This window comes from Gobio gobio (genome assembly GCF_949357685.1).
Source record: "Gobio gobio genome assembly, chromosome: 11".
NCBI lineage: Eukaryota > Metazoa > Chordata > Actinopteri > Cypriniformes > Gobionidae > Gobio > Gobio gobio.
Window position 1 is genome coordinate 41,167,727 of NC_137104.1, and position 12,335 is coordinate 41,180,061.

Sequence of the window (12,335 nt, forward strand, 5' to 3'; positions counted from 1 at the left end):
CTAGCAACCGTATACCAATACCTATATCTCTGCTTCAGAACATCGTAGAGACATGGGGGTTGGTTTATATCATTCATACAGACAAGCAGTATCATCATTGGATGCTGCCAAGCCCCCCTAGCAACCAAACAAAGTACCCTAGCAACCGTATACCAAGACCTATATCTCTGCTTCGGAACATCGTAGAGACATGGGGGTTGGTTTATATCATTCATACAGACAAGCAGTATCATCATTGGATGCTGCCAAGCCCCCCTAGCAACCAAACAGAGTACCCTAGCAACCGTATACCAAGACCTATATCTCTGCTTCAGAACATCATGGAGGCATGGGGGTTTGTTTATATCATTCATACAGACAAGCAGTATCATCATTGGATGCTGCCAAGCCCCCCTAGCAACCAAACAGAGTACCCTAGCAACCGTATACCAAGACCTATATCTCTGCTTCAGAACATCATAGAGGCATGGGGGTTGGTTTATATCATTCATACAGACAAGCAGTATCGTCATTGGATGCTGCCAAGCCCCCTTAGCAACCAAACAGAGTACCCTAGCAACCATATACCAAGACCTATATCTCTGCTTCAGAACATCGTAAAGACATGGGGGTTGGTTTATATCATTCATACAGACAAGCAGTATCTTCATTGGATGCTGCCAAGCCCCCTTAGCAACCAAACAGAGTACCCTAGCAACCATATACCAAGACCTATATCTCTGCCTCAGAACATCATAGAGACATGGGGGTTGGTTTATATCATTCATACAGACAAGCAGTATCATCATTGGATGCTGCCAAGCCCCCCTAGCAACCAAACAGACTACCCTAGCAACCGTATACCAAGACCTATATCTCTGCTTCGGAACATCGTAGAGACATGGGGGTTGGTTTATATCATTCATACAGACAAGCAGTATCATCATTGGATGCTGCCAAGCCCCCCTAGCAACCAAACAGAGTACCCTAGCAACCGTATACCAAGACCTATATCTCTGCTTCAGAACATCATAGAGGCATGGGGGTTGGTTTATATCATTCATAGAGACAAGCAGTATCATCATTGGATGCTGCCAAACTCCTCCATAGCAACCAAACAGAGTACCCTAACAACTGTTTACCAAGACCTATATCTCTGCCTCAGAACATCCTAGAGACATGGGGGTTGGTTTATATCATTCATACAGACAAGCAGTATCATCATTGGATGCTGCAAAGCCCCTCCATAGCAACCAAACAGAGTACCCTAGCAACCGTTTACAAGGACCTATATCTCTGCATCAGAACATCATAGAGGCATGGGGGTTGGGTCTTTTGACTCAGACTGGCAAATAGTCTTTAAATGTCACCCCATAAATTGTATAGCCACTCCATAGCAACCATATAGAGTACCCTAGCAACCGTACAAACACATGAATAGGACATATCTCAGCTCCAGAACATAGTACAGACTTGGGGGTGGCCTCTTTTGTTTCGGGTGAGAATCCAGTACACACAACATAGCATCCGAGAGGATTTTTTTGCCACGGCAAGCACCACTCACATTTTCTTCAGGAAATGTACATTCTAGTGTTGTGATTACTATTCACCTTTTCAAAACTTTGGCACGCTACTCCTCCGGCACCGTTTGTCGTAGACCCATGAATGAGGTGTCAAATCGTGCGACTTATTGAGGAGAGGTGTGCTATATCTCTTCTAAGCGATCGGGTGTATGATGTTAGTTTTCGGCTGGAAAAAAATCGTCCCAATCAAGTCCCCATTGATTTAACACGGAGAACAGGTTTATGTGATCATATCTCCGCATCAGAACATCACAGAGACTTGGGGCTGGTCTCATTTGAATTGGCCTATCAAGCAGCTATTAACTAGTGACATTCAAACTTCATAGCCACGCCCTAGCAACCAGCTACAGCACCCTAGCAACCATATATCAACATTAACAAGCCATATCTCAGCCCCAGAACATCGTACAGACATGAGGGTGGTCTCTTTTGACTCAGACTGGCCAATATTCTTTAAATATCAAACCATAAAATGTATAGCCACACCCTAGGAACCATTTACAGTACCCTAGTAACCGTACAAACACATGAATAAGCCATATCTCAGCCCCAGAACATCCTACAGACATGTTTCTTAGCTTTTTTTGCATCCCAGTAGCATCCGAGAGGATTTTTTTGCCACGGCAAGCACCACTCACATTTTCTTCAGGAAATGTACATTCTAGTTATTCTTCTTCTTCTTCTGGCCACTTTTTCGGCGCGCTTCTCCTCCCACAAATTTTGTCACAGACCCATGAATGAGGCGTCAAATCGACCGGCCTATACGGGAATGGTGTGCTATATCTTTTCTAAGGGATCGGGGGTGCGATGTTCGCCCCAGGGGCGTAAAAGTAACCGAAAAGTCAATGGGATTTAACATTGCGGAGACTTTGACCCCTCATAGCTCTGAGCGAGGATTTCGGAGAAACTCGTGTGTCAGCACATCTGAAGAGGCTGACAGGCCCTGTAAGATGACACATCGCAATGGGGTATAAGTTGTACCCCTGGGGCGCTAGAGCTGCCCAAATTTCCTCAAATTTCCCCATTGACTTATAATGGGGAGGGACGTCCCATAAAACTCATGTGTTTCTCTTACTATGGGAAATTGCATAGGGATTTTGTATTGACCATAGCTCTGGCTCACAGTGTCTTAGAGACAAGGGGGTGGGCTCAATTTACTCAGACAGCCAATCACTATCTCAGGATGATTGTCAACCTATGAAGCCACGCCCTAGCAACCACTTAGAGCTCCCTAGCAACTGATCCCATAGACTTCCATTGAAAGAGATCAAAGGGATATCTTTTGATAGAAGTGTCATAGAAACAAGAGGGTGGGTTTGTTTGACTCGGGGCATCAACAGCCAATCACAAGTCACCTTCAATACTTCCTAGCCACGCCCTAGCAACCATTATCAAGCAGCCTAGCAACCATTTACCAAGACCTATATCTCTGCCTCAGAACATTATAGAGGCATGGGGGTTGGTTTATATCATTCATACTGACAAGCAGCCTTTGGAGTATCATCATTGGATGCTGCCAAGCCACGCCATAGCAACCAAACAGAGTACCCTAGCAACCGTTTACCAAGATCTATATCTCTGCATCAGAACATCATACAGACATGGGGGTTGGTTTATATCATTCATACTGACAAGCTGTATCCATTGGATGCTGCCAAGCCACTCCATAGCAACCAAACAGAGTACCCTAGCAACCGTTTACCAAGACCTATATCTCTGCATCAGAACATCATAGAGACATGGGGGTTGGTTTATATCATTCATACAGACAAGCAGTATCATCATTGGATGCTGCCAAGCCCCCCTAGCAACCAAACAGAGTACCCTAGCAACCGTATACCAAGACCTATATCTCTGCTTCGGAACATCGTAGAGACATGGGGGTTGGTTTATATCATTCATACAGACAAGCAGTATCATCATTGGATGCTGCCAAGCCCCCCTAGCAACCAAACAGAGTACCCTAGCAACCGTATACCAAGACCTATATCTCTGCTTCAGAACATCATAGAGGCCTGGGGGTTGGTTTATATCATTCATACAGACAAGCAGTATCATCATTGGATGCTGCCAAGCCCCCTTAGCAACCAAACAGAGTACCCTAGCAACCATATACCAAGACCTATATCTCTGCTTCAGAACATCATAGAGACATGGGGGTTGGTTTATATCATTCATACAGACAAGCAGTATCATTATTGGATGCTGCCAAGCCCCCTTAGCAACCAAACAGAGTACCCTAGCAACCATATACCAAGACCTATATCTCTGCCTCAGAACATCATAGAGACATGGGGGTTGGTTTATATCATTCATACAGACAAGCAGTATCATCATTGGATGCTGCCAAGCCCCCCTAGCAACCAAACAGAGTACCCTAGCAACCGTATATCAAGACCTATATCTCTGCTTCGGAACATCGTAGAGACATGGGGGTTAGTTTATATCATTCATACAGACAAGCAGTATCATCATTGGATGCTGCCAAGCCCCCCTAGCAACCAAACAGAGTACCCTAGCAACCGTATACCAAGACCTATATCTCTGCTTCAGAACATCATAGAGGCATGGGGGTTGGTTTATATCATTCATACAGACAAGCAGTATCATCATTGGATGCTGCCAAGCCCCCTTAGCAACCAAACAGATTACCCTAGCAACCGTATACCAAGACCTATATCTCTGCTTCAGAACATCATAGAGGAATGGGGGTTGGTTTATATCATTCATACAGACAAGCAGTATCATCATTGGATGCTGCCAAGCCCCCCTAGCAACCAAACAGAGTACCCTAGCAACCGTATACCAAGACCTATATCTCTGCTTCAGAACATCATAGAGGCATGGGGGTTGGTTTATATCATTCATACAGACAAGCAGTATCATCATTGGATGCTGCCAAGCCCCTCCATAGCAACCAAACAGAGTACCCTAGCAACCGTTTACAAGGACCTATATCTCTGCATCAGAACATCGTAGAGGCATGGGGGTTGGGTCTTTTGACTCAGACTGGCAAATAGTCTTTAAATGTCACCACATAAATTGTATAGCCACTCCATAGCAACCATATAGAGTACCCTAGCAACCGTACAAACACATGAATAGGACATATCTCAGCTCCAGAACATCGTACAGACTTGGGGGTGGCCTCTTTTGTTTCGGGTGAGAATCCAGTACACACAACATAGCATCCGAGAGGATTTTTTTGCCACGGCAAGCACCACTCACATTTTCTTCAGGAAATGTACATTCTAGTGTTGTGATTTCTATTCACCTTTTCAAAACTTTGCCACGCTACTCCTCCGGCACCGTTTGGTGTAGACCCATGAATGAGGTGTCAAATCGTGCGACTTATTGAGAAGAGGTGTGCTATATCTCTTCTAAGCGATCGGGTGTATGATGTTAGTTTTCGGCGGGAAAAAAATCGTCCCAATCAAGTCCCCATTGACTTAACATGGAGACGAGGTTTATGTGATCATATCTCCGCCTCAGAACATCACAGAGACTTGGGGCTGGTCTCATTTGAATCGGCCTATCAAGCAGCTAATAACTAGTGACATTCAAACTTCATAGCCACGCCCTAGCAACCAGCTACAGCACCCTAGCAACCATATATCAACATTAACAAGACATATCTCAGCCCCAGAACATCGTACAGACATGAGGGTGGTCTCTTTTGACTCAGACTGGCCAATATTCTTTAAATATCAAACCATAAATTGTATAGCCACACCCTAGTAACAATTTACAGTACCCTAGTAACCGTACAAACACATGAATAAGCCATATCTCAGCCCCAGAACATCCTACAGACATGTTGCTTGTCTTTTTTGCATTATCCGGGTGGCGAGTTTTGCCACGGCAAGCACCACTCACATTTTCTTCAGGAAATGTACATTCTAGTTAGTGGTGCTTGCGTAGCAAGGCATCACTATTACTATCTAGCCCCAGAACGAGTTTTAGTGATGCCTTGCGCAGCAAGGCATCACCATCACTCTCAAACATACTTATTAGTGTTGCTTGTGAAGCAATGCATCAATATTGTCATTCTCCATAATCAAAATTATTATTGGGGCTTGCGTAGCAAGCCATAAATATTTAATATCTCACCAGGATCGGTTTATTAGTGGTGCTTGCGTAGCAAGGCATCACTATTACTATCTAGCCCCAGAACGAGTTTTAGTGATGCCTTGCGCAGCAAGGCATCACCATCACTCTCAAACATACCTATTAGTGTTGGTTGTGAAGCAATGCATCAATATTGTTATTCTCCATACTTATTAATATTAGTGGGGCTTGCGTAGCAAGCCCTAAATATTAATATCTCACCCCATATCGGTTTATTTTTATTATTCTTATTCCGGACAACATTTTGTCCCGCTACTCCTCCCACATTTTTCGTCACAGACCCATGAATGAGGTGTCAAAACGTGCGGCCTATTCGGGAATGGTGTGCTATATCTTTTCTAAGGGGTCGGGGGTGCGGTGTTCGCCCCAGGGGCGAAAAAGTAGCGAAAAAAATCCCATAGACTTAACATTGCAAAAATGTAAAAAAAAATTAACAAGTCATAACTCTAAGCGAGGATTTCGTAGAAACTCGTGGGTCACCACATTTGAAGAGGCTGACAGGCCCTGTAAGATGACACATCTCAATGGGGTATAAGTTGTACCCCTGGGGTGCAGGAGCTGCCTAAATTTGCCCCATTGACTTACTATGGGGAGGGACGTCCCATAAAACGCATGCGTTTCTCTTACTATGGGAAATTGCATAGGGATTTTGTATTGACCACAGCTCTGGCTCACAGTGTCTCAGAGACAAGGGGGTGGGCTCAATTTACTCAGACAGCCAATCACTATCTCAGGATGATTGTCAACCTATGAAGCCACGCCCTAGCAACCATTTAGAGCTCCCTAGCAACTGATCCCATAGACTTCCATTGAAAGAGATCAAAGGGATATCTTTGGATAGAAGTGTCATAGAAACACGAGGGTGGGTTTGTTTGACTCGGGGCATCAACAGCCAATCACAAATCACCTTCAATACTTCCTAGCCACGCCCTAGCAACCATTATCAAGCAGCCTAGCAACCGTTAATCACGACCTATATCTCTGCCTCAGAACATCATAGAGGCATGGGGGTTGGTTTATATCATTCATACTGACAAGCAGCCTTTGGAGTATTGTCATTGGATGCTGCCAAGCCACTCCATAGCAACCAAACAGAGTACCTTAGCAACCGTTTACCAAGACATATATCTCTGCCTCAGAACATCATACAGACATTGGGGTTGGTTTATATCATTCATACTGACAAGCAGTATCATCATTGGATGCTGCCATGCCACTCCATAGCAACCAAAAAGAGTACCCTAGCAACCGTTTACCAAGACTTATATCTCAGCCTCAGAACATCATGCAGACATGGGGGTAGGTTTATATCATTCATACAGACAAGCAGTATCATCATTGGATGCTGCCAAGCCCCCCTAGCAACCAAACAGAGTACCCTAGCAACCGTATACCAAGACCTATATCTCTGCTTCAGAACATCATAGAGGCCTGGGGGTTGGTTTATATCATTCATACAGACAAGCAGTATCATCATTGGATGCTGCCAAGCCCCCCTAGCAACCAAACAGAGTACCCTAGCAACCATATACCAAGACCTATATCTCTGCTTCAGAACATCATAGAGACATGGGGGTTGGTTTATATCATTCATACAGACAAGCAGTATCATCATTCGATGCTGCCAAGCCCCCTTAGCAACCAAACAGAGTACCCTAGCAACCATATACCAAGACCTATATCTCTGCCTCAGAACATCATAGAGACATGGGGGTTGGTTTATATCATTCATACAGACAAGCAGTATCATCATTGGATGCTGCCAAGCCCCCCTAGCAACCAAACAGAGTACCCTAGCAACCGTATACCAAGACCTATATCTCTGCTTCGGAACATCGTAGAGACATGGGGGTTTGTTTATATCATTCATACAGACAAGCAGTATCATCATTGGATGCTGCCAAGCCCCCCTAGCAACCAAACAGAGTACCCTAGCAACCGTATACCAAGACCTATATCTCTGCTTCAGAACATCATAGAGGCATGGGGGTTGGTTTATATCATTCATACAGACAAGCAGTATCATCATTGGATGCTGCCAAACCCCTCCATAGCAACCAAACAGAGTACCCTAGCAACCGTTTACCAAGACCTATATCTCTGCCTCAGAACATCCTAGAGACATGGGGGTTGGTTTATATCATTCATACAGACAAGCAGTATCATCATTGGATGCTGCCAAGCCCCTCCATAGCAACCAAACAGAGTACCCTAGCAACCGTTTACAAGGACCTATATCTCTGCATCAGAACATCGTAGAGGCATGGGGGTTGGGTCTTTTGACTCAGACTGGCAAATAGTCTTTAAATGTCACCCCATAAATTGTATAGCCACTCCATAGCAACCATATAGAGTACCCTAGCAACCGTACAAACACATGAATAGGACATATCTCAGCTCCACAACATCGTACAGACTTGGGGGTGGCCTCTTTTGTTTCGGGTGAGAATCCAGTACACACAACATAGCATCCGAGAGGATTTTTTTGCCACGGCAAGCACCACTCACATTTTCTTCAGGAAATGTACATTCTAGTTAGTGGTGCTTGCGAAGCAAGGCATCACTATTACTATCTTGCCCCAGAACGCTTTTTAGTGATGCCTTGCGCAGCAAGGCATCACCATCACTCTCAAACACACTTATTAGTGGGCCTTGCGAAGCAAGGCATCAATATTGTTAATCTCCATACTTATTAATATTCGTGGAGCTTGTTTAGCAAGGCGTATATATACTATGTAACCCAGGAATGGCTTATTATTATTCTTATTCTTTATTCTGGACACTTTTTCGGCGCGCTTCTCCTCCCACATTTTTTGTCACAGACCCATGAATGAGGCGTCAAATCGACCGGCCTATACGGGAATGGTGTGCTATATCTTTTCTAAGAGGTCGGGGGTACGATGTTCGCCCCAGGGGCGAAAAAGTAGCCGAAAAATCCCATTGACTTAACATTGCGACGAATTTTGACCCCTCGTAGCTCCGAGCGAGGATTTCGTAGAAACTCGTGACTTACCACATTTGAAGAGGCTGACAGGCCCAGTAAGATGACACACCGCAATGGGGTATAAGTTGTACCCCTGGGGTGCAGGAGCTCCCCAAAATTTTACCCCATTCATTGTCTATGGGGAGGATGTCCCGTTAAGCTCGTGTATCTCTTACTATAGGAAATTGCATAGGGATTTTGTATTGACCATAGCTCTGGCTCACAGTGTCTCAGAGACAAGGGGGTGGGCTCAATTTACTCAGACAGCCAATCACTATCTCAGGATGATTGTCAACCTATGAAGCCACGCCCTAGCAACCATTTAGAGCTCCCTAGCAACTGATCCCATAGACTTCCATTGAAAGAGATCAAAGGGATATCTTTGGATAGAAGTGTCCTAGAAACATGAGGGTGGGTTTGTTTGACTCGGGGCATAAACAGCCAATCACAAGTCACCTTCAACACTTCCTAGCCACGCCCTAGCAACCATTATAAAGCACCCTAGCAACCGTTTACCAAGACCTATATCTCTGCCTCAGAACATCATAGAGGCATGGGGGTTGGTTTATATCATTCACACTGACAAGCAGCCTTTGGAGTATTGTCATTGGATGAAGCCAAGCCACTCCATAGCAACCAAACAGAGTACCCTAGCAACCGTTTACCAAGCCCTATATCTCTGCATCAGATCATCATACAGACATGGGGGTTGGTTTATATCATTCATACTGACAAGCTGTATCCATTGGATGCTGCCAAGCCACTCCATAGCAACCAAACAGAGTACCCTAGCAACCGTTTACCAAGACCTATATCTCTGCATCAGAACATCATAGAGACATGGGGGTTGGTTTATATCATTCATACAGACAAGCAGTATCATCATTGGATGCTGCCAAGCCCCCCTAGCAACCAAACAGAGTACCCTAGCAACCATATACCAAGACCTATATCTCTGCATCAGAACATCATAGAGACATGGGGGTTGGTTTATATCATTCATACAGACAAGCAGTATCATCATTGGATGCTGCCAAGCCCCCCTAGCAACCAAACAGAGTACCCTAGCAACCGTATACCAAGACCTATATCTCTGCTTCGGAACATCGTAGAGACATGGGGGTTGGTTTATATCATTCATACAGACAAGCAGTATCATCATTGGATGCTGCCAAGCCCCCTTAGCAACCAAACAGAGTACCCTAGCAACCATATACCAAGACCTATATCTCTGCTTCAGAACATCATAGACACATGGGGGTTGGTTTATATCATTCATACAGACAAGCAGTATCATCATTGGATGCTGCCAAGCCCCCTTAGCAACCAAATAGAGTACCCTAGCAACCATATACCAAGACCTATATCTCTGCCTCAGAACATCATAGAGACATGGGGGTTGGTTTATATCATTCATACAGACAAGCAGTATCATCATTGGATGCTGCCAAGCCCCCCTAGCAACCAAACAGAGTACCCTAGCAACCATATACCAAGACCTATATCTCTGCCTCAGAACATCATAGAGACATGGGGGTTGGTTTATATCATTCATACAGACAAGCAGTATCATCATTGGATGCTGCCAAGCCCCCCTAGCAACCAAACAGAGTACCCTAGCAACCGTATACCAAGACCTATATCTCTGCTTCGGAACATCGTAGAGACATGGGGGTTGGTTTATATCATTCATACAGACAAGCAGTATCATCATTGGATGCTGCCAAGCCCCCCTAGCAACCAAACAGAGTACCCTAGCAACCGTATACCAAGACCTATATCTCTGCTTCGGAACATTGTAGAGACATGGGGGTTGGTTTATATCATTCATACAGACAAGCAGTATCATCATTGGATGCTGCCAAGCCCCCCTAGCAACCAAACAGAGTACCCTAGCAACCGTATACCAAGACCTATATCTCTGCTTCAGAACATCATAGAGGCCTGGGGGTTGGTTTTTATCATTCATACAGACAAGCAGTATCATCATTGGATGCTGCCAAGCCCCCTTAGCAACCAAACAGAGTACCCTAGCAACCATATACCAAGACCTATATCTCTGCCTCAGAACATCATAGAGACATGGGGGTTGGTTTATATCATTCATACAGACAAGCAGTATCATCATTGGATGCTGCCAAGCCCCCCTAGCAACCAAACAGAGTACCCTAGCAACCGTATACCAAGACCTATATCTCTGCTTCGGAACATCATAGAGACATGGGGGTTGGTTTATATCATTCATACAGACAAGCAGTATCATCATTGGATGCTGCCAAGCCCCCCTAGCAACCAAAAAGAGTACCCTAGCAACCGTATACCAAGACCTATATCTCTGCTTCGGAACATCGTAGACGCATGGGGGTTGGTTTATATCATTCATACAGACAAGCAGTATCATCATTGGATGCTGCCAAACCCCTCCATAGCAACCAAACAGAGTACCCTAGCAACCGTTTACCAAGACCTATATCTCTGCATCAGAACATCATAGAGACATGGGGGTTGGTTTATATCATTCATACAAGCCCCTCCATAGCAACCAAACAGAGTACCCTAGCAACCGTTTACAAGGACCTATATCTCTGCATCAGAACATCGTAGAGGCATGGGGGTTGGGTCTTTTGACTCAGACTGGCAAATAGTCTTTAAATGTCACCCCATAAATTGTATAGCCACTCCATAGCAACCATATAGAGTACCCTAGCAACCGTACAAACACATGAATAGGACATATCTCAGCTCCACAACATCGTACAGACTTGGGGGTGGCCTCTTTTGTTTCGGGTGAGAATCCAGTACACACAACATAGCATCCGAGAGGATTTTTTTGCCACGGCAAGCACCACTCACATTTTCTTCAGGAAATGTACATTCTAGTTAGTGGTGCTTGCGTAGCAAGGCATCACTATTACTATCTAGCCCCAGAACGAGTTTTAGTGATGCCTTGCGCAGCAAGGCATCACCATCACTCTCAAACATACCTATTAGTGTTGCTTGTGAAGCAATGCATCAATATTGTTATTCTCCATACTTATTAATATTAGTGGGGCTTGCGTAGCAAGCCCTAAATATTAATATCTCACCCCATATCGGTTTATTTTTATTATTCTTATTCCGGACAACATTTTGTCCCGCTACTCCTCCCACATTTTTCGTCACAGACCCATGAATGAGGTGTCAAAACGTGCGGCCTATTCGGGAATGGTGTGCTATATCTTTTCTAAGGGGTCGGGGGTGCGGTGTTCGCCCCAGGGGCGAAAAAGTAGCGAAAAAAATCCCATAGACTTAACATTGGGAAAAATGTAAAAAACATTTAACAAGTCATAACTCTAAGCGAGGATTTCGTAGAAACTTGTGTGTCACCACATTTGAAGAGGCTGACAGGCCCTTTAAGATGACACATCGCAATGGGGTGTGAGTTGTACCCCTGGGGTGCAGGAGCTGCCTAAATTTGCCCCATTGACTTACTATGGGGAGGGACGTCCCATAAAACTCATGTGTTTCTCTTACAATAGAAAATTGCATAGGGATTTTGAATTGACCATAGCTCTGGCTCACAGTGTCTCAGAGACAAGGGGGTGGGCTCAATTTACTCAGACAGCCAATCACTATCTCAGGATGATTGTCAACCTATGAAGCCACGCCCTAGCAACCATTTA